Below are 23,030 nucleotides of genomic sequence, written 5' to 3' on the forward strand. Positions count from 1 at the left end.
CTAGTACAATGATTTTCACCCGCTTCTCTTGGGGGGCACAAATGTTGTTCTGATGTAACACAATTCCTTTATTTTCCTAACTGCCTCTGCGAGGTTGCTTCTTTTAGCCAAACAAATTATTGACGGGACATATCCCAATTAAGAGTTTGGTTCGTGTGGACGAATCCGTCAATCCCACGATTTACAGAGGGCCGTTTATTTCCAGGCTTCGAGGTTATTATTACTGTTATTATTGTTATTGTAACAACATAAAATATTCCCTAAATATAATTAGGAAATGCTGCTGAAGCGACGGCTCTCAGCCGGTTAGAAATCCGTAGTCGTTCTGGTAACATAGAACAGACTATCGTGCGAACGCCAAGCTTGGAGGTGATTGTTGTTGTCGTAACAGTGCATCAAGCCCTGCCAGTGCAATGTAGTCACCGATCTTTATCGACTTTCTCATTTAATGGTTCCCAGGAAACACATTGCATAGAGGGGGTTGGGTCCAGAGGGTGTTAGGTGAGTAGGTTTAAGAGGGCATGTGAATAGGTTTTTAGAGTTCTAACGGATACCTTCACATGCGGACATATATTGAGTATGTCGGGGGCGATTTTATATAATTAAGATTTTAATTTATAACCAAATATTCAGAATGTATATGTAATTATGCGAGCCTCATGTCGCAGTTGAAGCTCTTCGTCGGCGATAGGTGGTGGTTGGACTATGAGGATGACATTCGGGGATCAGAAGTTTAGGAAGGTGGTAAGACTCTCCCGATAAATGACCTTCAATGTTTGTCGGTATACTGTCCGATTCAGTGGATGCAGTCGTTTTCGGTCCTAAATCTCGTTGTTGTAGTCGAAGAGATGTCTCGAGACGTGCCTGCTAGATAGCTCCGCCTCTAGCAAGTGCCAACAGTTCTTGTAGTAGCATTCTTGTAGTGTGCTCCTTAACCAAGAGTATTGAGACCTCTTTATGGCATCCCGTGGCTGATGGGATGAAATTCACTACGTATCACCAGTGCGAGACGCCCAGATAGACGCGAGGTAATTTAGAACCCACCGAAATTGTTTTAAATGCCGACAGCAAAATTTCTTTGTCTTTGCCCTGAGTGCTGTCGGCTGGCGATTTCAGGGTCTTGTGCCATTTTGGACCTTAGTGGCAATTGCGGTTGTATGCACCAAGAAGGAGAGCAAAATGTTGAAGGTGACTCCTAGGATTTTGAGGTTGTTTACGGTCGGTATTCGTATATAATCAACTTCCAAGTTTGGAGGGCGTTTGGGTCGTGTCCTGTCTCTCATTTTATTTCTCGTTTGCATGTCTTATATATTCATATCTTGTTTTCAATGCTCATGTATTTCTTCTTCCATATCGCCGATCTTAGACAGCCAGATAGTGTTGCTGCTTTGTTTGTCGCAGTCTTCACTTCTTTCCTTAGATACTTGCTGCTGGTAGTTTGTGAACCCAAGTATGTGAACTTCATGACTTGTTATATTGCCTTATTTTTGATCGCCAGATCGCATATTTTTGGCTGTTTGGATATTACCATTGTCTTGACCTTTTCCACCGATATCTGCATGATTAAGGATGAAGCCACATTCTCAAATTTGAACATTAATCTCTACAGGTCGTCTTCGTTTTCTGCTATCTACAAAGCATATTATTTTAAATTCACCAGCTGTGCATGCTTCCTTTTGTATGCAGCTTAAAGTTCGAAATGATTGTGAAGTTTTTAACTCATGGAAAATCGCCGGCAAAAGTTTATTGTATTGATGAACTCCCTAGCTAACCTCAAATCAACTATCAGCTCTGTGCTTCCAAAAAAACATCCTTTACAAAGATTTTTATACACTCCTAGGCAAGTATATAAGTACAACTTTTATATTTCATTTAGCTAAAAAAACATTTTTTTGAAGTTTGTTGTTTTCTCTTTGTTAGTAAATCCGTTACCAAGTCAAAAATTCTCAATTCGAAGCCTACAAGGCGCTTCTCTCGGTTGTTTGTCCATTTCGTTTTTGTGTAATGAGATAATTTTACGCAAAGCCTGAGAACTGAATTTGTAGGCTATAAAATGTGGCAGACGCCAGGTCAGCAAAAATTATGGGAATGGAATTCGCCAGCGGTGAAATTTGGATAATTAATTTATTACGCTTTTTAATAAAGCGTCTGTTAACTCATACGCATAAGTAAGTTTGGGGCCTTCAAACCCTTAGATAATTAAACGAAACTACATCACGTGAGTACTTTAAGTTATGTCGGTTGTCAGTAAGAAATCAGTGTAATCATAGAAATATCGTAATATTGTTTTGACCCTTTAATGGAGCTTTTGACGCATAAGAAAATCTTCCTTCACGTGTTCGTATTTATTTTTTGTTTTTATTAGTCGCTAAAACTGCGAGCACTGACGCCTGATAAATTTCCCCTTCTTGATTGGCGCGATAACCGCTTCAACCATTTCGGCCGAATTTAACAAAGTGCGCCAGTCATGGAGTCTGTCTGCATCAAATACCTTCAGAGCTAGATCATTTGCATCCATTCGTACGACGTGACCTACGCAGCGGAACCGGTGAATCTTTATTTGCTACACTATGTCTACATATGACGCCGTAAAGCTTAAAGTCCATAAATCTTCCGTAGAATTTTTCTCTCGAACGCGCTAGGGACAGCCTAATCGGATGTTGTTATCGTCCACGCTTCTGCGACATATTAAAAGACGGACATGATAAGAAACGTATAAGGTGTTATTTCGGTACATTGTGGGAGGGTATGAATATATCAAACCTTTCTTGCCACTGTATTTAACAACAGCTGTTGAAGTGAGAGTTCTAATGTAGAAACTTGTGTCAGGGGACGGTTTTTGGTCATTCGGTGTAGTTTAGGCAATTACTGTTGGCTTATTCAGTTATTTTTTCCGGCCTTAGGCAATTCGCTTATTTTTTTGTTGTGTCGCTACATGCGAAATCAATACAAGAGTGATGATCATTGATTGCGACTCCAAGCAAGCCTCAACTTCGTATCCCTTGTCTACTTAGATTAAAGAGTACAATTTTTAAAAGCGCGTCACGACCATCCTTCGTTGTGATCTTATTCTTTAACGCTTTACAGCCCGCACAAAATATACAGCAATGAACTCCCCGGCGACCATCGTAGCCTAATGGCTGTGTGGCTGAATGAAACATCAAATGTTAAAACATTTTTTTGGCAATGAGAAACTTCCGAGTCTATTTCTGCCACGAAAAAGCGTCTCACTAAAAACCATCTGCCGATCAGAGATGGCATAAAACTGTCATCATTACCATTGGTAGCTCACAACTTAGTCCGGGTCTTGGCTTCCTGTAACATTTGCGTCTAGTTTAACCCTCGCTTGAATTCTCTAACAACGTATAACAAATAGCTCAGCGTCCTGATCTACGCCATCCCACCATCGTAGTTTTGGTCTTCCTTTGCCTCTATTTCTTCTATACGTTTCAAGAAGGATTTTGGTATGCTTCATCTGCCCTTAGAATGTGACTAGCTCATCGTAGACGATTAAGCCTTATTGTCGCGACGAAATCCAGGTGGTCATATAGTGTTTGAAGTTCGTGATTGAATCGTATTATCTAAATGTCATTTTCGCAAACAGCAGCAAATACAGGGTGGACCATATAGCGTTTGCTTTTTGAACCACCTATTTTTTTGAGAATGGTAACACAAATGGCATGTCAAATGTGTTCATAATTTACATAAAGGTTTGACATTTACGAAATGGGACGCTATACGCTTGAACAAAATTGGGCAATATTGAAAACCTATTTCCAAAGTGGTGAGTCTTCTTCTTCTTTTCTGATGAAGCTCATTTTTACATCGGTAGCTACGTCAATAAGGAAAATTGTCGGATTTGTGGCTCCACACGTTACTTTAGAGAAGCAAATGCATCCACAATGAGTCACTGTTTGGTGCGGTTTTTTGTCTGGCGGCATCATCGGACCTCGGAGCTGTGATTTAAGCCTGTTGGACTATTTATTGTGGGGAGCCGTTAAGGACAAATGCTATGCGAATCATCCAGAGACGAAGTTGCCATTCATGAAATTGGAGCCCAAACAATCGAAAATGTGCTTAAAAATTGGGTTGATCGGATGGCCTATTATAAAGCCAGTCGTGGGAGTCATTTGAACGATATTATTTTTCATTTATAAATGACAATATTCAATCTTCAAAATAAAAAAAAGACATTTGATGAGAAGAAGTGAAAAAGCACTCGTAGTCTCTATCGCATTGGGCTTCTGTTTCCTTTTCCAACTTTCAATAAAAAAATGTCAATTGACCTTAAGCATAATGGCAAATTTAATTGAAAGAAGCAGAAATATGTCTGTACGTTAATATATTTTGTAATCAAATCAGAATAGGGGTATTCACGCTTTTTCACCTTTTGTTACCATTTAGTTAGTATTTGTTAAATTCTTTCAACAGCTCTATTTTTTGCTAGTTTGTTGTTTGATGATTTTTCGCAACAACTGATTGAAATTCTTATTTTTATTTTATAAATTTCAAGTATTGTTATTACGAGAGGATTTAGCACTGCGACCTGAAAGATCTACTGTGGCCCCTTTCAGCGATTTTGATAAATGCCTTAGCCAATGGCTGTCTCCCTCACTTGGGATTGGATATGAATGCGAAGAGGTGTGAGATCTAGAAGAACCTTCATTGATGCCGAGGGTCTTATATGCAAATTACTAATTGAATAATAAAATTTAGTTACTCAAATGCTATATGTTTTACACCAGAGAAAAGCTCAAAAGTTGAATAATCACCAACAGCTGACTATTTACTATAAAGATTGGCAAGCTTGTCATCACTAAAATTTCTTAGTTGTTGTGTTGATAAGTTACCAGTTTGAAAATGCCATAAAGGTGTACTATTTGGCCTTGATTTTGAACTGACCTACCTAGTACCAAACAAGTAGTTCGACGTGAATACCCTTATTGGAAGAACCAAGTAAAATGATGATTTTTAACGTACACATTTGCGCTCAGTATCAACGGTAGGGATTTAATTAGAGCTGCATGCTTTTGAAATTGATTGTGAAGTGATTTTATACCGCACTTTTTTATTTTCCATTGCTTCTTTGTGGTTATTGAAAGGTCATAAATGCCTAACAAAAAATTTTAACTTTAAATTAATTTAAATTACATAGGCAGTTGCTAGATTTGCAAAGAAATGTGCACAAAATCGATCAATCTATGTAATATATTGACTCTATGAGCGAAGCCATTGTGAGAAATCGAAAGTAAATTGAAGAGGGAGGATATTTTCTTTCTTTTTTGACTCATCTTCACCAATTTTACTTAATAATATTTGAATTGTTAATTCTGAAAGTTTAGCATAAAACGTATTTGAGCGATTCCATTTCAAGTGAGTCGAGTATTTGGACATTGTGAATTTTTATGAAAATTGATTTATTTGTAGGTTTGACCACCAAAAAGTAAAAAATTATTAATTCTGAGTTATATTGCATGTGGAAAATTTGGTGTTGAAAATATAGTTTTTGAAAGTTAAATACCTTCCGTTATTTCAACATTTCAAAATTTTTGTTTGGTTTTAATTTGTTAGATTACAATGCACTTTTTGTAGAAAAATGTTTTTGGACAAAGTGAAATATTTTTTTAAATTAAATATCTTCGGATTTTTCAACATTTTGAAAATTTTTATTATTCTCATTTTTTAGAATAAACATTTTAGTTTTTTAAGAATACAATTTTTAGTTTTTTTGGAAAGAGTGAAATTTTTTTTTTTAAACTGAAACAGCTTCGGTTTTTCTCAACATTCTTAACATTTTTTTTTCATTTTGTAGATTAAAATAAACTATTCGAAATAAATTTTTTTGGGAAAAGTGAAAATTTTTAAACCAAATATCTTTGTGTTTTTCAACATTATTAAAAATATATTTTTTTTAATGTTTTAGAGTAAAATACACTTTGTAAATAAACTTTTGTCAGAAAAAAGGGAAATATATTTGTAAGTTAAATATCTTCTTTTTTTTCAAAATTTTTTAAATTTTTATTTTACTTTTTAGAATAAAATGACCTTAAAAAAAAAAACTTTTTTTCAAAAAAAAAAAAATATATATATATATTTTAAAGCGTCTTAAAGCGTAAAGTCTTCGGATTTATTAACATTCTTAAATTTTTTTTTTTATTTTGTAGATTAAACTACATTTAAAAACCTTCGGAAAGGGAGAAAATGAAATATCTTCGGGTTTTCAACATTCTCAAAAATTTTTTTTTTAATTTTGTAGATTAAAATACACTTTTTGAAATTAATTTTTTGGAAATAGTGAAATATTTTTTAAGGCGATATATCTGTGGTATTTTTAGCATTCTTAAAGTTTTTATAAATTTTGTATAACATTCTTAGTTTTTTTATATTAAACAAAATATATATACTTTTGGAAAAAGTGAAATATTTTTGAAAGTGAAATATATTTTTAAATTGAAATATCTGCGCGCTTTCAATATTTTCAATAATCTGAAATTTTTTATGATAAATAATGCTTAAAAAAATATTTTTTTTTTTTATTTTATTTGTTGTTAAATTTTTTGTAAGAAAACTTTTTTTGTTTTTGAATTTTTGAAAAGAAATTTTTTTACGAAGCTTATTTTACTTTAAAAAAGTAAAATTAAAAAAAAAAAAAATTAAAAAGAACCGAATATAGTTTCTTTTACAAACCTCCAAACCAAATTACTGGAATGACACAAACGGTCATAATCACTCCAAAAAGTTCCTGAGCTTTAATACCAATAGAGCAAAATCTGCTCTAACCCTAAACAAAAAGGGTCTTAGACTACTTTGTGTAGCACTTATAGGCCACTTTGCTTGCAATAAACATTTCAATACAATAGAAGTATCTGGCACTAGTTTATGCTGTGATGAAGAGGAGTTCATGGAACACTTCATCACCAATTGTGAAGCATTAGGTCACAGGAGACACATAGTCCTGGGCTTGTACCTACTAAAGGGTGAAAACTTAGGAGCGCCCAATAGATTAATCTGGTCGTAGTGCATGACGGCCTTAGTCTAACCCGTACAACAATTACCATTACCAAGTCTCACCGCATGGTGACCAAATTGACAATGCCCGTATAGAATATCCATAATAGTCGATCTCTGCGCCATTCTTAGAAGTTCGCTCGGGCACTTCCAATCCACTCGTAGACAGAAGCATCTCGTGACATTGCAAGATGGTATACTTTTCCAGCGCACAATGAGTTGACTAGAAGAAAACGCAAGTAGTCGAGCGAACTTCTGTCGTCGCTCTGATTAAACGGCCAGCCATTTCCTGTAATGTGCCTGTACCAGATACCCATTTGAACTTAATTCAGTCAGCCATATTTCGACTAATTTGTAGCACTCGATCAGTGAGTGCAGTACTCAAATTGTCACTTAGCTGTTTAAGAATAGATGCTTATTTTCTTGGCAGTTGCTACACAAGTAAACAACCAATCAACTACTTCTTTGATAGCGGCTATGTCTGGTTGGAATACCCTACAGTGCACCGGTAGCCTGAACTTACATAAGTTTGGTGGGGTGTACTTTCGTGTTACTTGGCGCGAGTTCATTTTATATTCTTTTACCAGATCAGTATCGTACATACATCACACATTCCTGAAATCCATATTTTATTCCTCTTTGTTATTTGAATGCAGCTTGAAATACTTTATTTGACTAACGATTGCTTATTGCGTTATTCTATAAATTAATCAAGCTCATTAATTGTATTTACTTGCATGCATACCTACATATGTACGTACATACATACCAACGCGGAGAATGGACATTTGCTGTTTGACGACGGCAATAAAAAAATAAACAAGTTCAATAATACATATAAAGCTGCAAATTATATGGACTCAAACTATGTATACAGAGGTATATGCAAATATTCCTAAACCATATTGTTGATTTTACACACACAAGTGTACAATTAAAATACGTTAAGACTTGATTAAAGTAGCAAAGAAAACGAGCAAGATTTCGCCGCATTATTTGTTTTACGAGTATACCTACGCACATAAGTTCAACGATATATTAAAACTTTATCTACTTTAGGCTTGCTTGTAAGAGCCTAACTGGATCGAGGCTGCTATAAGAATATATGTAAATATAAATGTGCTAGTGTTGAGAACGCTAAGCGATCCATTTAGTCAGTCCATCCCTTTGTGCACACGATTACCCGAGTAAAAATTTAGGTATCTTAGGTAAAGTTACCTTTGGTCTACAGTATATTGACTTTGGAAAATAAGTATGCCCACCTATTATGGAAAGTATTGTATGTAAATAATTTCTCTCCCGACGAACAAAACAAACAGTTTACAAGACTCTCATCACGCCCATCCCGACGTATGGCGCAGAAGCATGGACGATGATAATATCCGATGGAGCTTCACTTGGAGTATTCTAGTGCATGATGGCGATATCGCAAGACGACATAGACATAACGCAGCGAATAAAGATCCAGCGGCTACGTTGGCTGGGTCATGTCGTTCGAATGGATACAAACGCTCCAGCTCTGAAAGTGTTCGATGCGGTACCAGCTGGTGGTAGCAGAGGAAGAGGATGGCCTCCGCTGCGTTGGAATGATCAGGTGGAGAGACACTTGGCTTCACTTGGTGTGTCCAACTGGCGCCGGTTAGCACGAGAAAGAAACGACTGTCTCGCCTTGTGAAACTCGGCTAAAATCGCGTAAGCGATATCGCGCCAATAAAGAAAAAGAAGAAGAATGTAGATAATTTCATGCACACATCTGCATTTATCAAGCCAATAAAGGAGAAGAAGAATAATAATATTGATAAGTTCATGCATACAATTGGAAGTTTCTGTTCTAATTTCTGGTGTGCGTTCTGATATAATCCTACAAATGGGGGCCATCAGTTGCCATTTCCAAAGGGCAGATGGTTTTAATGATTAGAATTTGTATATCTTCAGGGGGCTCGAAACCGAGTCAACGGAACAGTAATGACATACCAACCCCCTTCTCGGTTATGGCAACCATCTAACTAATGAAGAGAAATTGATATAAGCAATGATCCCAATGATAGAAACACTTTTACTTAAAAGTGTTGCTAAATGAACTTGGAACCGTCTATTTTTAAGTAGGTAAGTCTGTGCACTTCTAAATCCACTTTATCATCATCTGTTATTGCTTTTTTAAAACTTTTGAATACTCTCCAACATATTTAAGAAATGCTGCACCAGCTTCTTTCTGGTGATTCTGCGTCCATACCTCCAATAATTCAAATACATTAGTTGCAAGGGAGGGAGGCGCATCTTAACTTTTAGCCTTGAAGCGGGCTTTTGCTGCGAATCTCAATGATGCCACAAACACTCTTTGACTTGATGCAGAATAGAATTTGATAAGTAAATCACTAGCTATGACTTGAACGCCAACACGAGCAAAGTGGGACATGTTTTCTCTATGAAACTCCACCAGAACTAAATCCCATTTGCTTAAGTTTCACAAACAAAGTTAAATTTATGTTAGGCCTTATTTTAAGTGAACCGAAAGGAAAATATAGGTCAGGTTAAGATAATAGCACGGAATTCATGCGACACTGGATAGACAAACCGGCACAGAGACAGGTCAAACAATTGATACTTCCTTTTAGAGGAGCATCTAATGGGCTTTACAATCTAGATAGGGAGGCCTTACAAACGCTCACTGGATGCTATACGAAACATTGTAGTATTTGCTATCATTTCAGAAAATCATATCTTGCGAATGTGTTGCTCTCCCAAGACGAAGACTCACTCGTCCAGTTGGTACAACTTTGGATCTATTAATATAATAGAACAAAAAGCCCGAGGAAGTGCTCAAATTCATCAAAATCATTAAGTTATAGGCTCGTGGTTAAGAACAATTGACTATATTACAGATCAAGGTAGATGCCCACATCTGCCTTTCTTCCAATAGTGCAAATAATAAGTACTTTGATTTGGTATTTTAGTAGCTTATCTTTATATAAATTCTCTGGCAAGTAGTCTGCAAGCCGTGCAGCTGAAACTTCAGTCTCACTCAAGTGTGGGCTTCGTGAAAAGACGATACCTTCTATTTTGCCATTATGCATTGAACTGCTTCTACATATGTATGTATGTATAATCGACTACACTATGAGGTGGAGTGTGATAATTCTCTCTCTACTTTTTCCTGCATGGGATTGTGTTAAAGTTGCTTTTAGGAGCCGATATTAGAGAGTAGTGAATTTGTATAATATATAGGTAGATTTATAGTCTATCGCCTAAGCTTCAGTAATTTAATCGCAACAATGACTATTCTCAACAAATCACAAGTATATTCAAACTTGTTATTCAATTTTTGCAGCCTGAGCTGGTATAGTAGCAACATCTCTAAGAATTTTAATCCGAGCTGAATTAGATCATCCAGGAGCCCTAACTAGTGATGATGAAATGTATAATCTAATTTTGGATATCGGGAAAACCGGGCTGTATTGGGATCGAAAACGATCGGGATGCGTGCACTCTCTAAGGAGGGAGGACATATAATAATAAAAGTCATTAGAGCTCGTTGTCTGAAAGATAGAAAGGTGCAAAAGTCGGGCAGACCTACGATGGGGGCAAGAAATCTAACTTTTTTCTATCACAATGAGATAAACCTAACATTCTTCTCAGAAGAAACCAGTCCAAAGTTGGTATTATAGACAATTTTTACTCAAAATATGCGATTATTTAAAATTGTTGACAAATAGTAGAAAAAATGTGATCAAACGGTTTTCAAGTAGTAAACATCGTTTGATATGAAATCTGAAGGAAAATATTTTGGTAATAATGATCTTTTGCGCGCAACTTTTGTCAAGAAATTAATATTGTATAAGTTGGACGGTACAATCACTTGATGGTGCCACCATATTGATGTCATGTATGGTTTTTTGTCACATCGTAAAACATTCTCCACACATTTTGGAGGAATACTGCCGAAGTAACAATTTTTTGCCAGCTATAAACCCAGGTCTCCAATAGCATATAACCGACTGTGAGGGGAACGCCATTTACCGACAAATGTTTTATAATTTTTTACGGTGTAGCGCATTTTCTCCATATAAAAAATTTTAAAAAGTTATAAATCTGCATAGCAAACATTTTTCCAGAAATTTTTAATTAAAAACCGAGGAATAGGGATGAAAAGCTTATGGATTTTTTTTTAAATTTTGCATAAAATTTGGTGAAGCCAGTTGTGTGTTACAGCGTTCCAAAGTATAGGTGAAAGAGAAAATTCGACACATTGTTCAGCAATACTACGACTAAGGTGAACAGACAGAGCAGGAGGACTTAAAAAATTGTGTTACTTATAGTATGGAATTTCAAAAATTCCGTCTGGTAGGGCAATCGTCGAAAATAATTATAATAACATTATGAAAATCGTCGAGTCGGAGTCCCGAAAATTGTGTGGATTTTCATTAGAATAATTATATATATATATATGTATAATTGGCGCGTACACCCTTTTTGGGTGTTTGGCTGAGCTCCTCCTCCTATTTGTGGTGTGTGTCTTGATGTTGTTCCACAAATCGAGGGACCTGCAGTTTTAAGCCGACTTCGAACGGCAGATATTTTTATGAGGAGCTTTTTCATGGCAGAAATGCACTCGGAGGTTTGCATTGTCTGCCGAGGGGCGACCGCTATTAGAAAAATGTTTTTCTTAATTTTGGTGTTTCACCGAGATTCGAACCAACGTACTCTCTGTGAATTCCTAATAGTAGTCACGCACCAACCCATTCGGCTACGGCGGCCGCCTTTTACATAGAATAATTATATATGATAATTTCATCGTCGAAGTAAAACGAAAAAAAGCTTAAACATTTTGATTTTTATCCAAATCTTTTTTTAAATCATTAACAAAATACATACATACGGCTATATGTATGTTCATATTGGCTTCTTCAAATAAAATGATGTATAAAGATGTGCTTCTCGAAATCATAATCTTCGACTTAAGCAGGGTTTCCTTGTAGATATATACATATATAGATATATATTTTAATATTTTTTTTCCTCAAAATTTGCTTTTTGTTGCTTAATTAGTTTTACTTAGTACAGTGCCATCTCTTCTAAACGACACCTTTATTAGATTTGTATTTCTTTTGAGCGAACGTTTTTTCTATAACAAATCTTAGCCATCAGAACAAATTACTCATTCTTGGGCGAACAAAAGTTGACAGACGACGAGTGCCCGCCCAGTGTAAGTTTCACTTCAATTCACTGATTTTTACTTAGTTTGATAAAAAATGTATTAGTGAAGAAGGCAAAGAAGTCTGGAGACAGACAGTTTAAAATTAAATCATTTCATTTATTTTAGTGTTAGTACGTAAATACTTTTCCATTGAACTTAAGGACAACATAATTAAATGGTAGGCAATTGTAATATCTTACTTTCTTATTGATTTTACTTTCGAGTTTCTCGTCCACGAGTTTGCCGCGTTTTGTGGATTTATTTGGAGTTTTCGTCACTTTTTCCACAATATCACAGACGCGCCACAATTTTTCTCTCTTTCTCTCTTAAATTATTCTTTTTTTTAATTTTTGTAATATCTCACAGCGGCTTTGAATGCACGCCGTTTACTACCTACATATGTATCTACATACATACATACATACATATATTAGCTATTTACTACACGTATATTTTTGTAGGTAGCACACACTTTTATTTTATTTTTCTGTTTTAACTTATTCTTTCATTTACAAGTGGAATAAACGTGCAAATATTTTGCTTTGTTTCATCACATTCGCCATCACTGTACACATGATATGCGTAAACGCAATCGGTATTTTCCCACCACTTATTTCATATGCCGTACACATACCATTTTTTTGTTTCGCACTACTTCGATCAGCCCTCTAGGTCGAGATCTGTTAGCCGTGGTCTCGACTGTTTGCGTTGGGTTTCTCTTTTTGTTGGATTTATTTTTGTTCTTTTTTTTTGCTGTACAACGACGTTACAACGGTCTTACACTCGCGACTGTGAAATTACGACTATTTGGTTAATAACAATTTGTGCTTTATATTTAACACTGCTGCGCAACAACATTCAACATTCGATCGTCATGAGTAGAGATCGGCAAGCGAACGTTTATGTTGAGCATGCAAGAGCGAACATGAAGAGTCGAAAGCGGATACTCGAAAATTGTTGGTTGGTGAGTTGGTGGTGGTTGGTAGACAACAGACTGTTGATTGCTGCCTGTTGGCTGTTGACGCACCAGTTTGACTTTTGCAGATACATAGCTATATATTATGCGAACATAAGTATATACGAGTATATGCTTGGTTTTTTGATAAAACAAGTTAAATCGACTTAGCACTTTCTACCGGCAAAGCACGAAATTGAGTTGATGTCATGTGAAATTTCAATTGCCGTAACTTAAGAAGGTTTTTTAGTGAAAATTCTATGAAAATATTAAATTTTTCTGTGAAACGTCAATATTTATTGAATTAAAAACAAAAATTGCTAAAGTAAAGCAAGTGACTTTGCCTAAAGTTAATATGCGTCTATGACATACAAATATGCATACAATACATATACATTTGCATTTAGTGTTGTCTGCCTTCAAGTGGGTCTCACCGCAGAGAATCTCTTGCGTCTGTAAATTCTCAAACATTGTCTCATCGGTGCTCACTTCATTTCAGCTCATTTGACTTCGTTTTTTTTTCTTGTTGCTATGCATTTTCGGTGCTCTAAACCTGTTTAGCATTGGATTGCTGTGCAAAATCATGCTTTTAATTAGCAAATTATAATATGAAGTTTATGCGTTTATTCTCTCAACATTTCTTACAACTACTCTAATGCACGAAGTTCACTTTTCCCGGCTAGCGGCCAGCTCAGCTGCTTGGCGCATTCTTGAAATATCATAGCTTCTTACTGGCAGGCAGTGATTGACTATTGCTCTTTACCCTCAGCGGTCCCAAATATGAAATGTAATGGGGGTCCAAATAAATTAGAATTATGTACATATGTGTGGGAAAATATACTATAAATCATAATATTTTAACCAGCCTTTTTCCATAATCCACCCCTTTTCATGTTTCATTTGCCATTACTACACTACTGAGTACTAATTTCTCCACTCTCTTTACTCATTTCATCTATTCCTTTTACTCTGTCTCTCTTAGTTTATTTTTCAAATTATTAATTATCACCGTTTCAAATTAACTCAGTCACGTGCAATATTCCATTCAAAAATTTTTACAACTTCTGGTAAAAAACCACTCGGGATTGATAAAAAGTCAAGCGGTTTTGTTATTCATTGATACTTGTTTTATTCCTTCCAAAATTGGTAGGTAAACGAAAATCGTTTTATCGCTTTTCACTTTAGTTTAGCCCACCGGTTAAGATATTCTTATTGAAATGAAGGTTTTATGTTAGCGCACAACTCAACGTCCAAGTAGCAACAATTTACTCTTGATGGATGCTGTGGTTGGATACATCTTAAAGACAGTTGTGCTTGCTGCATAGAAGTTACTCAACTATTTCCTGTAGATTTTTATTCCTATAGTTTCTGCTTTAATCACTGTAAACTGTACCCAGCCTTCAGGTTCAAAAGAATGATACGAAAAGTAAAACTTCTGATAAAATAAATAAAATTATTCCTTATCGTAAACCTAATGTTACAGGCCTAATGTTAAGAGTGTGTAAACCTTGAAAAGTTCCTTCACGAGATACATCTCGTCATCATTGATAAACAGTTAAAATGGTAGCGATATTACCCAATAAGAATAATGAAATGTCATATTGATGAAATCATTTAACTAAACCTGAAACTGATGTTATTGCTCCATTGGCTCCTGTTAAAGATCATGGGCTATAATCTACTAAGAGAAATGGATGTTTAGCATGTGTTGACATTAAATTAATTTACTTCTCTTGCTCTTGTTTAGTGTCGATATTAGTATAAGGCGCTGGGTTAGAGCGTAAAAATCGGGTTCAAAAATTGTTCCAGCTTTTTCGACTTTGCACTTATCACATCAACTTCAAATGAAAGTAATTGTTTTGTAACGGCACGGGTCAATTATTCATTTTTCTCGCAATTAATCAGCATTATAAAATGAATTTATTAATTACATCGTTTGCCACGAGTAAGCCGGAGTACATTTGTTGGATACTGACAAACAAGGGTGGTGGTACAACCTGAAAAAACAACAAATATAAATAAATCTTCCTCAATGAACATAACTTACCTCTAGATTTCCTGCTACCACCTCTGAAATAATTTGATATGAAACTCTATTATTTTTCTTCCTACAGCGTCCCTTGACCTTGATTTTTGGGGTTGGCTACAAAGCCGAAAAGCTGAAACTCAAAAACTAAAATGCCGTTAGTTATATTAAAAATGCACTGCTTTATTAAATTATTTCAATGTTCAATATATCAGAGCATAAGAGGTATAAACCGATCTAGCCTGATCCGGAAATAATATATCCGCGTGTTTTTTTGAGGAATGTAAAAATAAATGCGCACTAAAAGAAGACGACAGTGAATTACACCACTGGTGATATCAAAGATAAAGCAGAGTATAGGAATCCTCGTCATCAGCCAGCCTGTTTATATTCTTTTTCATGATTTCATTAACTTTGTAATTTTCAGAATGAAAACCAGCAAGCCATTTTGAGTCCTTCCAGATACCTGTCTCATTACAATTTATTTTAGTAACCTACGTCGCTTTCTTTACATTAAAAAGAAAAAATGGGACGAAAATAACTAAATTTTCATTAATGCTCTACGCTCACTAAATAATACGGTTGTCCAACTTTCAATTTTAATACAATTTTAATAAATAAAGGGTTGGCCATATAGCGTTTGCTTTTTGAAACACCTATTTTTTTGAAAATGGTAACACAAATGACATGTCAAATGTGTTCATAATTTACTTAAAGGTTTGACATTTACGAAATGGGACGCTATACGCTTGAACAAAATTGGGAAATATTGAAAATCTGTTTCCAAAGTGGTGAGTCTTCTACTCAAACTGTGAGAAATTTGAAAAAAAAATTCCAAAAAGAAGATTTGCCAACAAGACAGTTTGTGGATCAATTTGTTAATCGTGTTCATGAAAGTGGATCGTTAATGTATTAAACAACACGTGAACGTGCTCCTACAGTGCGTACACCCGAAAACATTGCTGCTGTAGCCGAAAATGTTCGTGAACATCCAACAACCTCAACTCGTCGTCGTTCTCAAGAATTGAACATTTTACGCACTTCTTTGAGGAGAATTTTGCATAAAGACCTCGGTATGAAGGCTTACAAAGTTCAATTGGTGCAAGAACTGAAGCCTAATGACCATCCAATGCGTTTTCGGTTCGCTCAATGGGCAGAAAATCGTTTGACCGAAGATGAGCATTTTTACCGAAAAATCATATTTTCTGATGAAGCTCATTTTCACATCGGTGGCTACGTCAATAAGGAAAATTGTCGAATTTGGGGCTCAGAAAATCCACACGTTACTGTAAAGAAGCAAATGCACCCACAACGAGTCACTGTTTGGTGCGGTTTTTGGTCTGGCGGCATCATCGGGCCATTTTTTTTCGAAAATGAACGAGGAGCCGCGGTTACAGTAAATGGCGAGCGTTACCGTGACATGCTCAACGAGTTTTTGTTTCCAAAAATTGAAGAGGATGACATGGACGACATTTGGTTTCAACAGGACAGTGCAACTTGTCACACTTCCAAAGTTACACTCGAACTTTTGGCTACCGTTTTTGAAAACCGAAATTCGGATATCAATTGGCCGCCTTGGAGCTGTGATTTAAGCCCGTTGGACTATTTTTTGTGGGCGGCCGTTAAGAACAAATGCTATGCGAACTATCCAGAGACGATTGATGTTTTGAAACACGAAATCGAAGTTGCCATTCATGAAATCGGAGCCCAAATAATCGAAAATGTGCTTAAAAATTGGGTTGATCGAATGGTCTACTGTAAAGCCAGTCGTGGCAGTCATTTGAACGATATTATTTTTTATTCATAAAAGACAATGTTCAATCTTCAAAATAAAAAAAAAAATTTTTTAAATGTTCATTAGTTTTTTTTTATAGCCGATTCAAAAAACAAATTTTACATGGCCCACCCTATATTAGGTTGGGGAAAAAGGAATATTTATTTTTTAAAATATTTGTTATATTTTTTACGCGTAAATTTTTTGCACAATTGATTTGAAACTGTTTTATGGTCGATCCTTAGCTCCTGGGCGATGCCACAACTACTAGCATGACGGTCAACTTCGATTATTTCTGTGATTTTATCAACATTTTCTTTAACATCAAAAATTCTTGGACGGTGATCCTTTATCAAAGAATAACTGTAAAATATACCGAATTTTCTCTTTGTTGACTTCCATTGTTAAGGAAATGTCACCTTGACAACGAGCATAACCCTTAAATTGTTTGATCGATCTTTACGAAATATCGACCACTACAGTCATCTATTAAGAAAATAATGGACTTCTTTAACAATTCTCAATATTCGGGAAAATCGTTAACAATTAATCTTCGAAGACTCTGGAATACTGGAATGAAGATTTGATCGACGGCCAACCGATTAAATTTAGTTATAAAATATATTTAAAAAACTTAGTTATAAAACTAGATTTATCATATATCTATTTGCACGTAGCTTTGCATTCGGATTTTCAAATTTATGATTAATGAGGCAAGAACTGGCAGGAAAATAGTGTTTTCGCAGTGTTACGGTTTGTTGTCCATATTATTTAAATTGATTGCTGCGCTCCCCGCACAATCCTCTGATATGAACGTGATTGAAAATTTGTGTACTCTATTAGACAAAAATATTCCTTAGTGGCTTGGAGCAAACCGGAGTTGAACAGGGTGCTACTAGAGGAATGTCAGAAAATCACTCCAGAAACCATATGAAAGTTGGTCAATTCATGATTGAGTTGGTCAATCAGAACCAGGATATTCTTACGGCCAAAGGCTATCAAGCAAAGTTCAAGATTTAAGAATAATTTAAACTGTATTAAATAAGCTGTGATCTGAAATATATGCGGCAGTATTTTTAGTTTTCAATATTTTTGAAGAAAAAGAAATTTTGTTAAATAAATGAAAATAAAAGAAATTTTGTTAAATAATTTACATTAAATTCGTTACTCAATAAAGTGGCGTTTTAATTTTGTCCATGTTCCTTTTAGTTCAGAAAATATTGTTATTCCAATTTCACTTCGGGTACTGTATCAAAGAAGCCGTGACCTGCTGTTTTTTGTGTCAAAATATTTTAATTTTGATGCTTAGATGTTTTTTTTAGCTTATTCCATGCTTTAGATATATAAAATATGAAATGTTATACGCAAATACGCAAATAAAGTAAGAAAATAAAGACTAACAAAAACGTTTACAACTAAAACTTATTTTTATTATACATACTTGGAGTCCATCAATTGTATGTGCATTCAAATCTTTGAAAAACTCTTTCTACTTGTCGAGTCCAATGTACCAGGGCTCTATTGCTGCATTTAAACTTTTAATTTTCTTAATAAAATTTGAATTTATATATTTTTCTATTAAAGTTGAGTAGTTATTATTATTTATTTATATTAATTACACTTAAAATTATAATTAATTAAGCATAGCTGCCAGGGCTTAGAATGTATATAAATTATAGGAAAGATTGAATTAATTTATGAATATGTATGTTTTTACAAAACTCAAATATTAGTTTAATATTTTTATCTTGTGGGTATGTTAATAATTCAAAGGGGTTGAGATTGGAAAAAGAAATAGTTTTGGAATTTGCGAGGAGGCAAACGAGGCAAAATTTACATGTTGACTGAGATTCCTTATTTAACAAATGAGCGTGTGTTAGATTAGTGTGGCCCAATCTAAGGCGAATAAAGCATTTGTTAATGGCTGTGGTTGTAGTGGTTGTGAGTCTGACTGTAGTTCTGTTAGGGCTGTACGACTTGTAAGGGTGAGAATAATTTGTCCATTGTATAGCGCATCGTTGGTATATAAATTCAGAAATTATTTTTGCAACGTTTTCCCTCGAGAAAGGCATAAAAGGTGATTTTGAAGCTAATTTGGCGTGTCCAGGAATCCACTCAATTTTACTCTTTCATTTAGTTGAATGATGACCCCTCTTTTATGGTAGAAATTGGTTCAGATGAGTTGCTTGCTGATTTAGCGGCTTCAAATACTGAAAGACTACCTGCGCATCTGAATTTATCTTTTGATGATTTAACTAGAAGCAGAGCAGACAAAATGCCTTGCACTTCTGCATCAAAAGAGGTTGCAACTATGGGTAAGATGCCTTGCGCTAGTATTTCACCATTGACGTCAACAACTGCGAAAGATGTACCATGAATAGATTTAGATCCATCAGTGAATAATTTATTATTATTATTATATATAAGAAAAGTAGAGGAGATCCACTACTTTACATTGAAATGGAGCACTAGTGTAAACACCTTCGGCTACCAGTGAATAATATTTGTCAACCTTTCTGTAAAAATGGAGCAGTAATTTGCCGGTATAATTGTCTATTGATGACTACGTTAGAGCTTTGTTTCGCATGGAGTGTGAGTTCGTTGAGAGAAGATTTGTCTTGCATTAACTACGGAGGGTACTTCCAGGTAGGAGAAGGTAAGCGTGTGATGTTTGACTTAGAAACCACATCAAGTATACAAGTCAGAGCGGATGAGAGATTCATGCTGCATTTCCGTCGTTTTAATAAGGTTATCTCTTTAGATAAATTTGAGTGGAGTAGATAACTGGAATTTGACGGCATGTAATGTAATGGCGGCCGTTGTAGCCGAATGGGGTCTTGCGTGACGACCATTCGAAATTCACAGAGAGAACGTAGGTTCGAATCTCGGCGAAACACCAAAATTAAGAAAAACATTTTTTTAATAGCGGTCGCCCCTCGGCAGGTAATGGCAAACCCCCGAGTGTATTTCTGCCATGAAAAAGCTCCTCATAAAAATATCTGCCGTTCGTAGTCGGCTTGAAACTGTAGGTCGCTCCATTTGTGGAACATTATCAAGAGGGACGTCACAAATAGGAAGAGGAGCTCGGCCAAACAACCAAAAAGGGTGTACGCGCCAATTATATAATGGATTCGATCTTCAATAGTGAAAAATTTTCGACGGGTGTGGTGCTGAACGCTCGCTCCGAGGCTTGATGTAATAGCTGCTTGATAAGGACCTTTGATGCACAATTGCCATAAATTGCGAGCCCATAGTCTATTTTTGAAATTAAGGTGATTTGGGTTATATTGAGGAGGGTTTTGGCTTTTGTTAGAGGAAAAGTATTTTATGCGGTTAAGTCTGACAGCTAGACTACTTCTTAAATAACTGCAATGTTCCTCAAAATTATGCTTAGAATAAAAAATTAAAGCTTGTATTTTAAGATGATTAATATTTTCTACTGAAAAGTTGTTCATGGTTATTGAGATGGGGTCACAAAAAAAAGCTGAGTATTTATTGACCTGAGAGCTAAAATTGCTAAAGTTGGTTACGAAAATGTCCATAGATAGAAGCTGTGCATAGGAAAAAGCAAAACATTAACTTTTATCTACAATGCACAGTTTTTGTGTGTCATATCACATATTTATTAGCATAATAATGTAGAAAAATTGATTAAAATCCCAAATTCAGTATTTGAATTTCGCAGTTATATGTAGGAATAGGATATATTTATTTTTGTTAATTTTTTTTGACTGCAGAGCAAACAGACTGGGCAGATTATAAGCTATATAAAAGGAGCTGTGTCGCAATTGTTTTCTTTAAACACTTTCACCCTGCATAAATTATATATTTAGCTTTAATGATCAAATAAGCTGCGAATCGTAACGTAACTGTGAATGGTGAGCGCTACCGTGAAATGATATCCAACATTGTTTTGCCCAAAATGCAGGAGCTTGACTTGCATGACATGTGGGTTCAGCAAGACACATGCCACATGCCACACAGCACGCGTAACAATGAACTTGTTGAGAGGCGAGTTCGGTGAACATTTTATTTCACGTTCGGGACCTGTCAATTGGCCACCCAGATAATGCGATATAACGGCTTTAGATTATTTTTTGTGGGGATATGTTAAAGTGGCGGCCGCCGTAGCGACATGGGTTGGTGCGAGATTACCATTCGGAATTCACAGAGAGGTCGTTGGTTCGAATCTCGGTGAAAGCAAAATTAATATAAAAAAAAACATTTTTCTAATAGCGGTCGCCCCTCGGCAGACAATGGCAAACCTCCGAGTGTATTTCTGCCATGAAAAAGCTCCTCATAAAAAATATCTGCCGTTCGGAGTCGGCTTGAAACTGTAGGTCCCTCCATTTGTGGAACAACATCAACACGCACACATCAATTATTTATTTTTTTTAATGTTAAAGCTCATGTCTATTCAGACAAGCCTGCTTCAATTAATGCGTTAAGAAGACAACAATAAAGCATTTATATGTGAGATACCGGCCGAAACATTGGAAAAAGTATGCCAAAATTGGACTAAGCGGATGGACCATTTGAAGCGCAGTCGTGGTCAACATTTGCATGAAATAATCTTCAAGCATTAAATGATATGTACTGTACTATCGATTTAAATAAAAATTTCATGCATTTTTCTGAATTTTATGTGTGTTTTTTGAAAAACTTTCCTATAGCTCTTAAAAAATCACCCTTTACTATTATAACGAGCGTCTTGTTTTAGATTTAATAGGGACACCTAGTTTTAATACTTTATATGAGTTCATTTTGATACAACTCTGAAACTATTAATGTTCATTTAGAAATGTACAATAGAGGAGGTCATCATTTGGCGATCGAAGGAGTATGGGTAAGAAGTATCGGGTTAGAGTTGCTTTGCACTACATTGCATATTGGACGACGCTAAGTTGGCCGCATACAATGTAACGTTAGCTCGCTGCGCTGCTTGCTGGACGACGCTAAGTCGACCGCATGCATTGTAGCGGTAGTATAGTTTTTAAATGTCCGTTGAATAGGACTTTATTGTACTTACATGTTTTCAATCGCTAAACATGGTCTCTTCCTGTTTTTAGATTACAACACTAAAACCGTGCCTGTAACTGTGCTTAACGGTACTGTGCCTGCGTTGTGCTAACTGTATGTGTGTGTGGTCGATTGGGCTTTGGCTTCGATGTCATAACCATATGCCCATGATTCGTCACCAATTATGACCATTTTAAACAAATCTGGACCATCGTTGACGTCATTCAAAAATTCCGATGCTCATGTGACGTTGTTTTTGGTAAAAACTCAGCAATTTTGGAACGAACTTCGCTGCCACACGCTTCATGCCCAAAATTTCCGAAAATATTGCATGACATGAGCCAACCGGTATGCCGATATCCTCAGCAACTTTTCTAATTGTGATTCGGTTGTTGATGTGCTGAGTGAGTGTCGTCATTCACATCTTCTCGACCTTCTGTGAAAAGCTTGAACCACTTGTAAAAAGTTGTTTGACTCAGAGTACTCTCACCGTATGCCACTGTCAACATTTTAAGAGCTTTTGAGCACTTAATTCCATTTTTACATACAATTTTGTGCAACTTCTTTGATCCACTTTTTTCGATAGCCGAAAATCGCCGAACACGCAAAACACTTGTCTTATTTATGCCTCTCACAAACAAACTAAAACTGCTATATTGCTAAAACCGTGAACATATTTTCAAGAAGAGTGTACCAACATAAACAAAAATAATAATCGAAAGCCGAATGTGCGTAGTCGCGAAGTTTGAAAATTCACATAATTTTTTGAACACACCTCGCAGATACAGCAATGATTCAAGAAACGAACTCAAGGTGGGAAAGAACCAGCTCATACAGGATCGTGAAAATCATACTACGCAGGCACAATGTCAGGTCTACAAGCAATATTTTATCTATTCTCATGAAATAGTGAAAACTTGTGGTGGGGATACTGGCGGGACACTGTCTCACTCTATCGTACGTGGCCAAATTGAAACTAATGCAGAACTATACATGCACAATATGTAACGAAGTCAACGCGAGATGAACTGTGGAACACCTACTCTGCCACTGC

At 35.8% G+C, this 23,030-nt stretch overlaps 1 protein-coding gene across 4 annotated transcripts in view; it reads right to left on the reverse strand.

Moving 5' to 3' along the window:
- LOC129247697 (protein peste) overlaps nucleotides 1-13,424 on the reverse strand; it is a 60,235-nt gene extending 46,811 nt beyond the window's left edge. For 2 of the 4 annotated variants that reach the window (XM_054886946.1, XM_054886944.1), the window contains exon 1: nucleotides 12,837-13,424. The gene's annotated coding sequence lies outside the window, so the exon portion shown is untranslated. Of the gene's footprint in view, nucleotides 1-12,402; nucleotides 12,752-12,836 lie in introns of those variants that run through there. The other 2 variants (XM_054886945.1, XM_054886943.1) reach the window with 1 other exon arrangement.
- Between the last annotated feature and the right edge of the window lie 9,606 nt (nucleotides 13,425-23,030).

The sequence above is a fragment of the Anastrepha obliqua genome, chromosome 5, assembly GCF_027943255.1.
Source record: "Anastrepha obliqua isolate idAnaObli1 chromosome 5, idAnaObli1_1.0, whole genome shotgun sequence".
In the NCBI taxonomy this organism is placed as follows: domain Eukaryota; kingdom Metazoa; phylum Arthropoda; class Insecta; order Diptera; family Tephritidae; genus Anastrepha; species Anastrepha obliqua.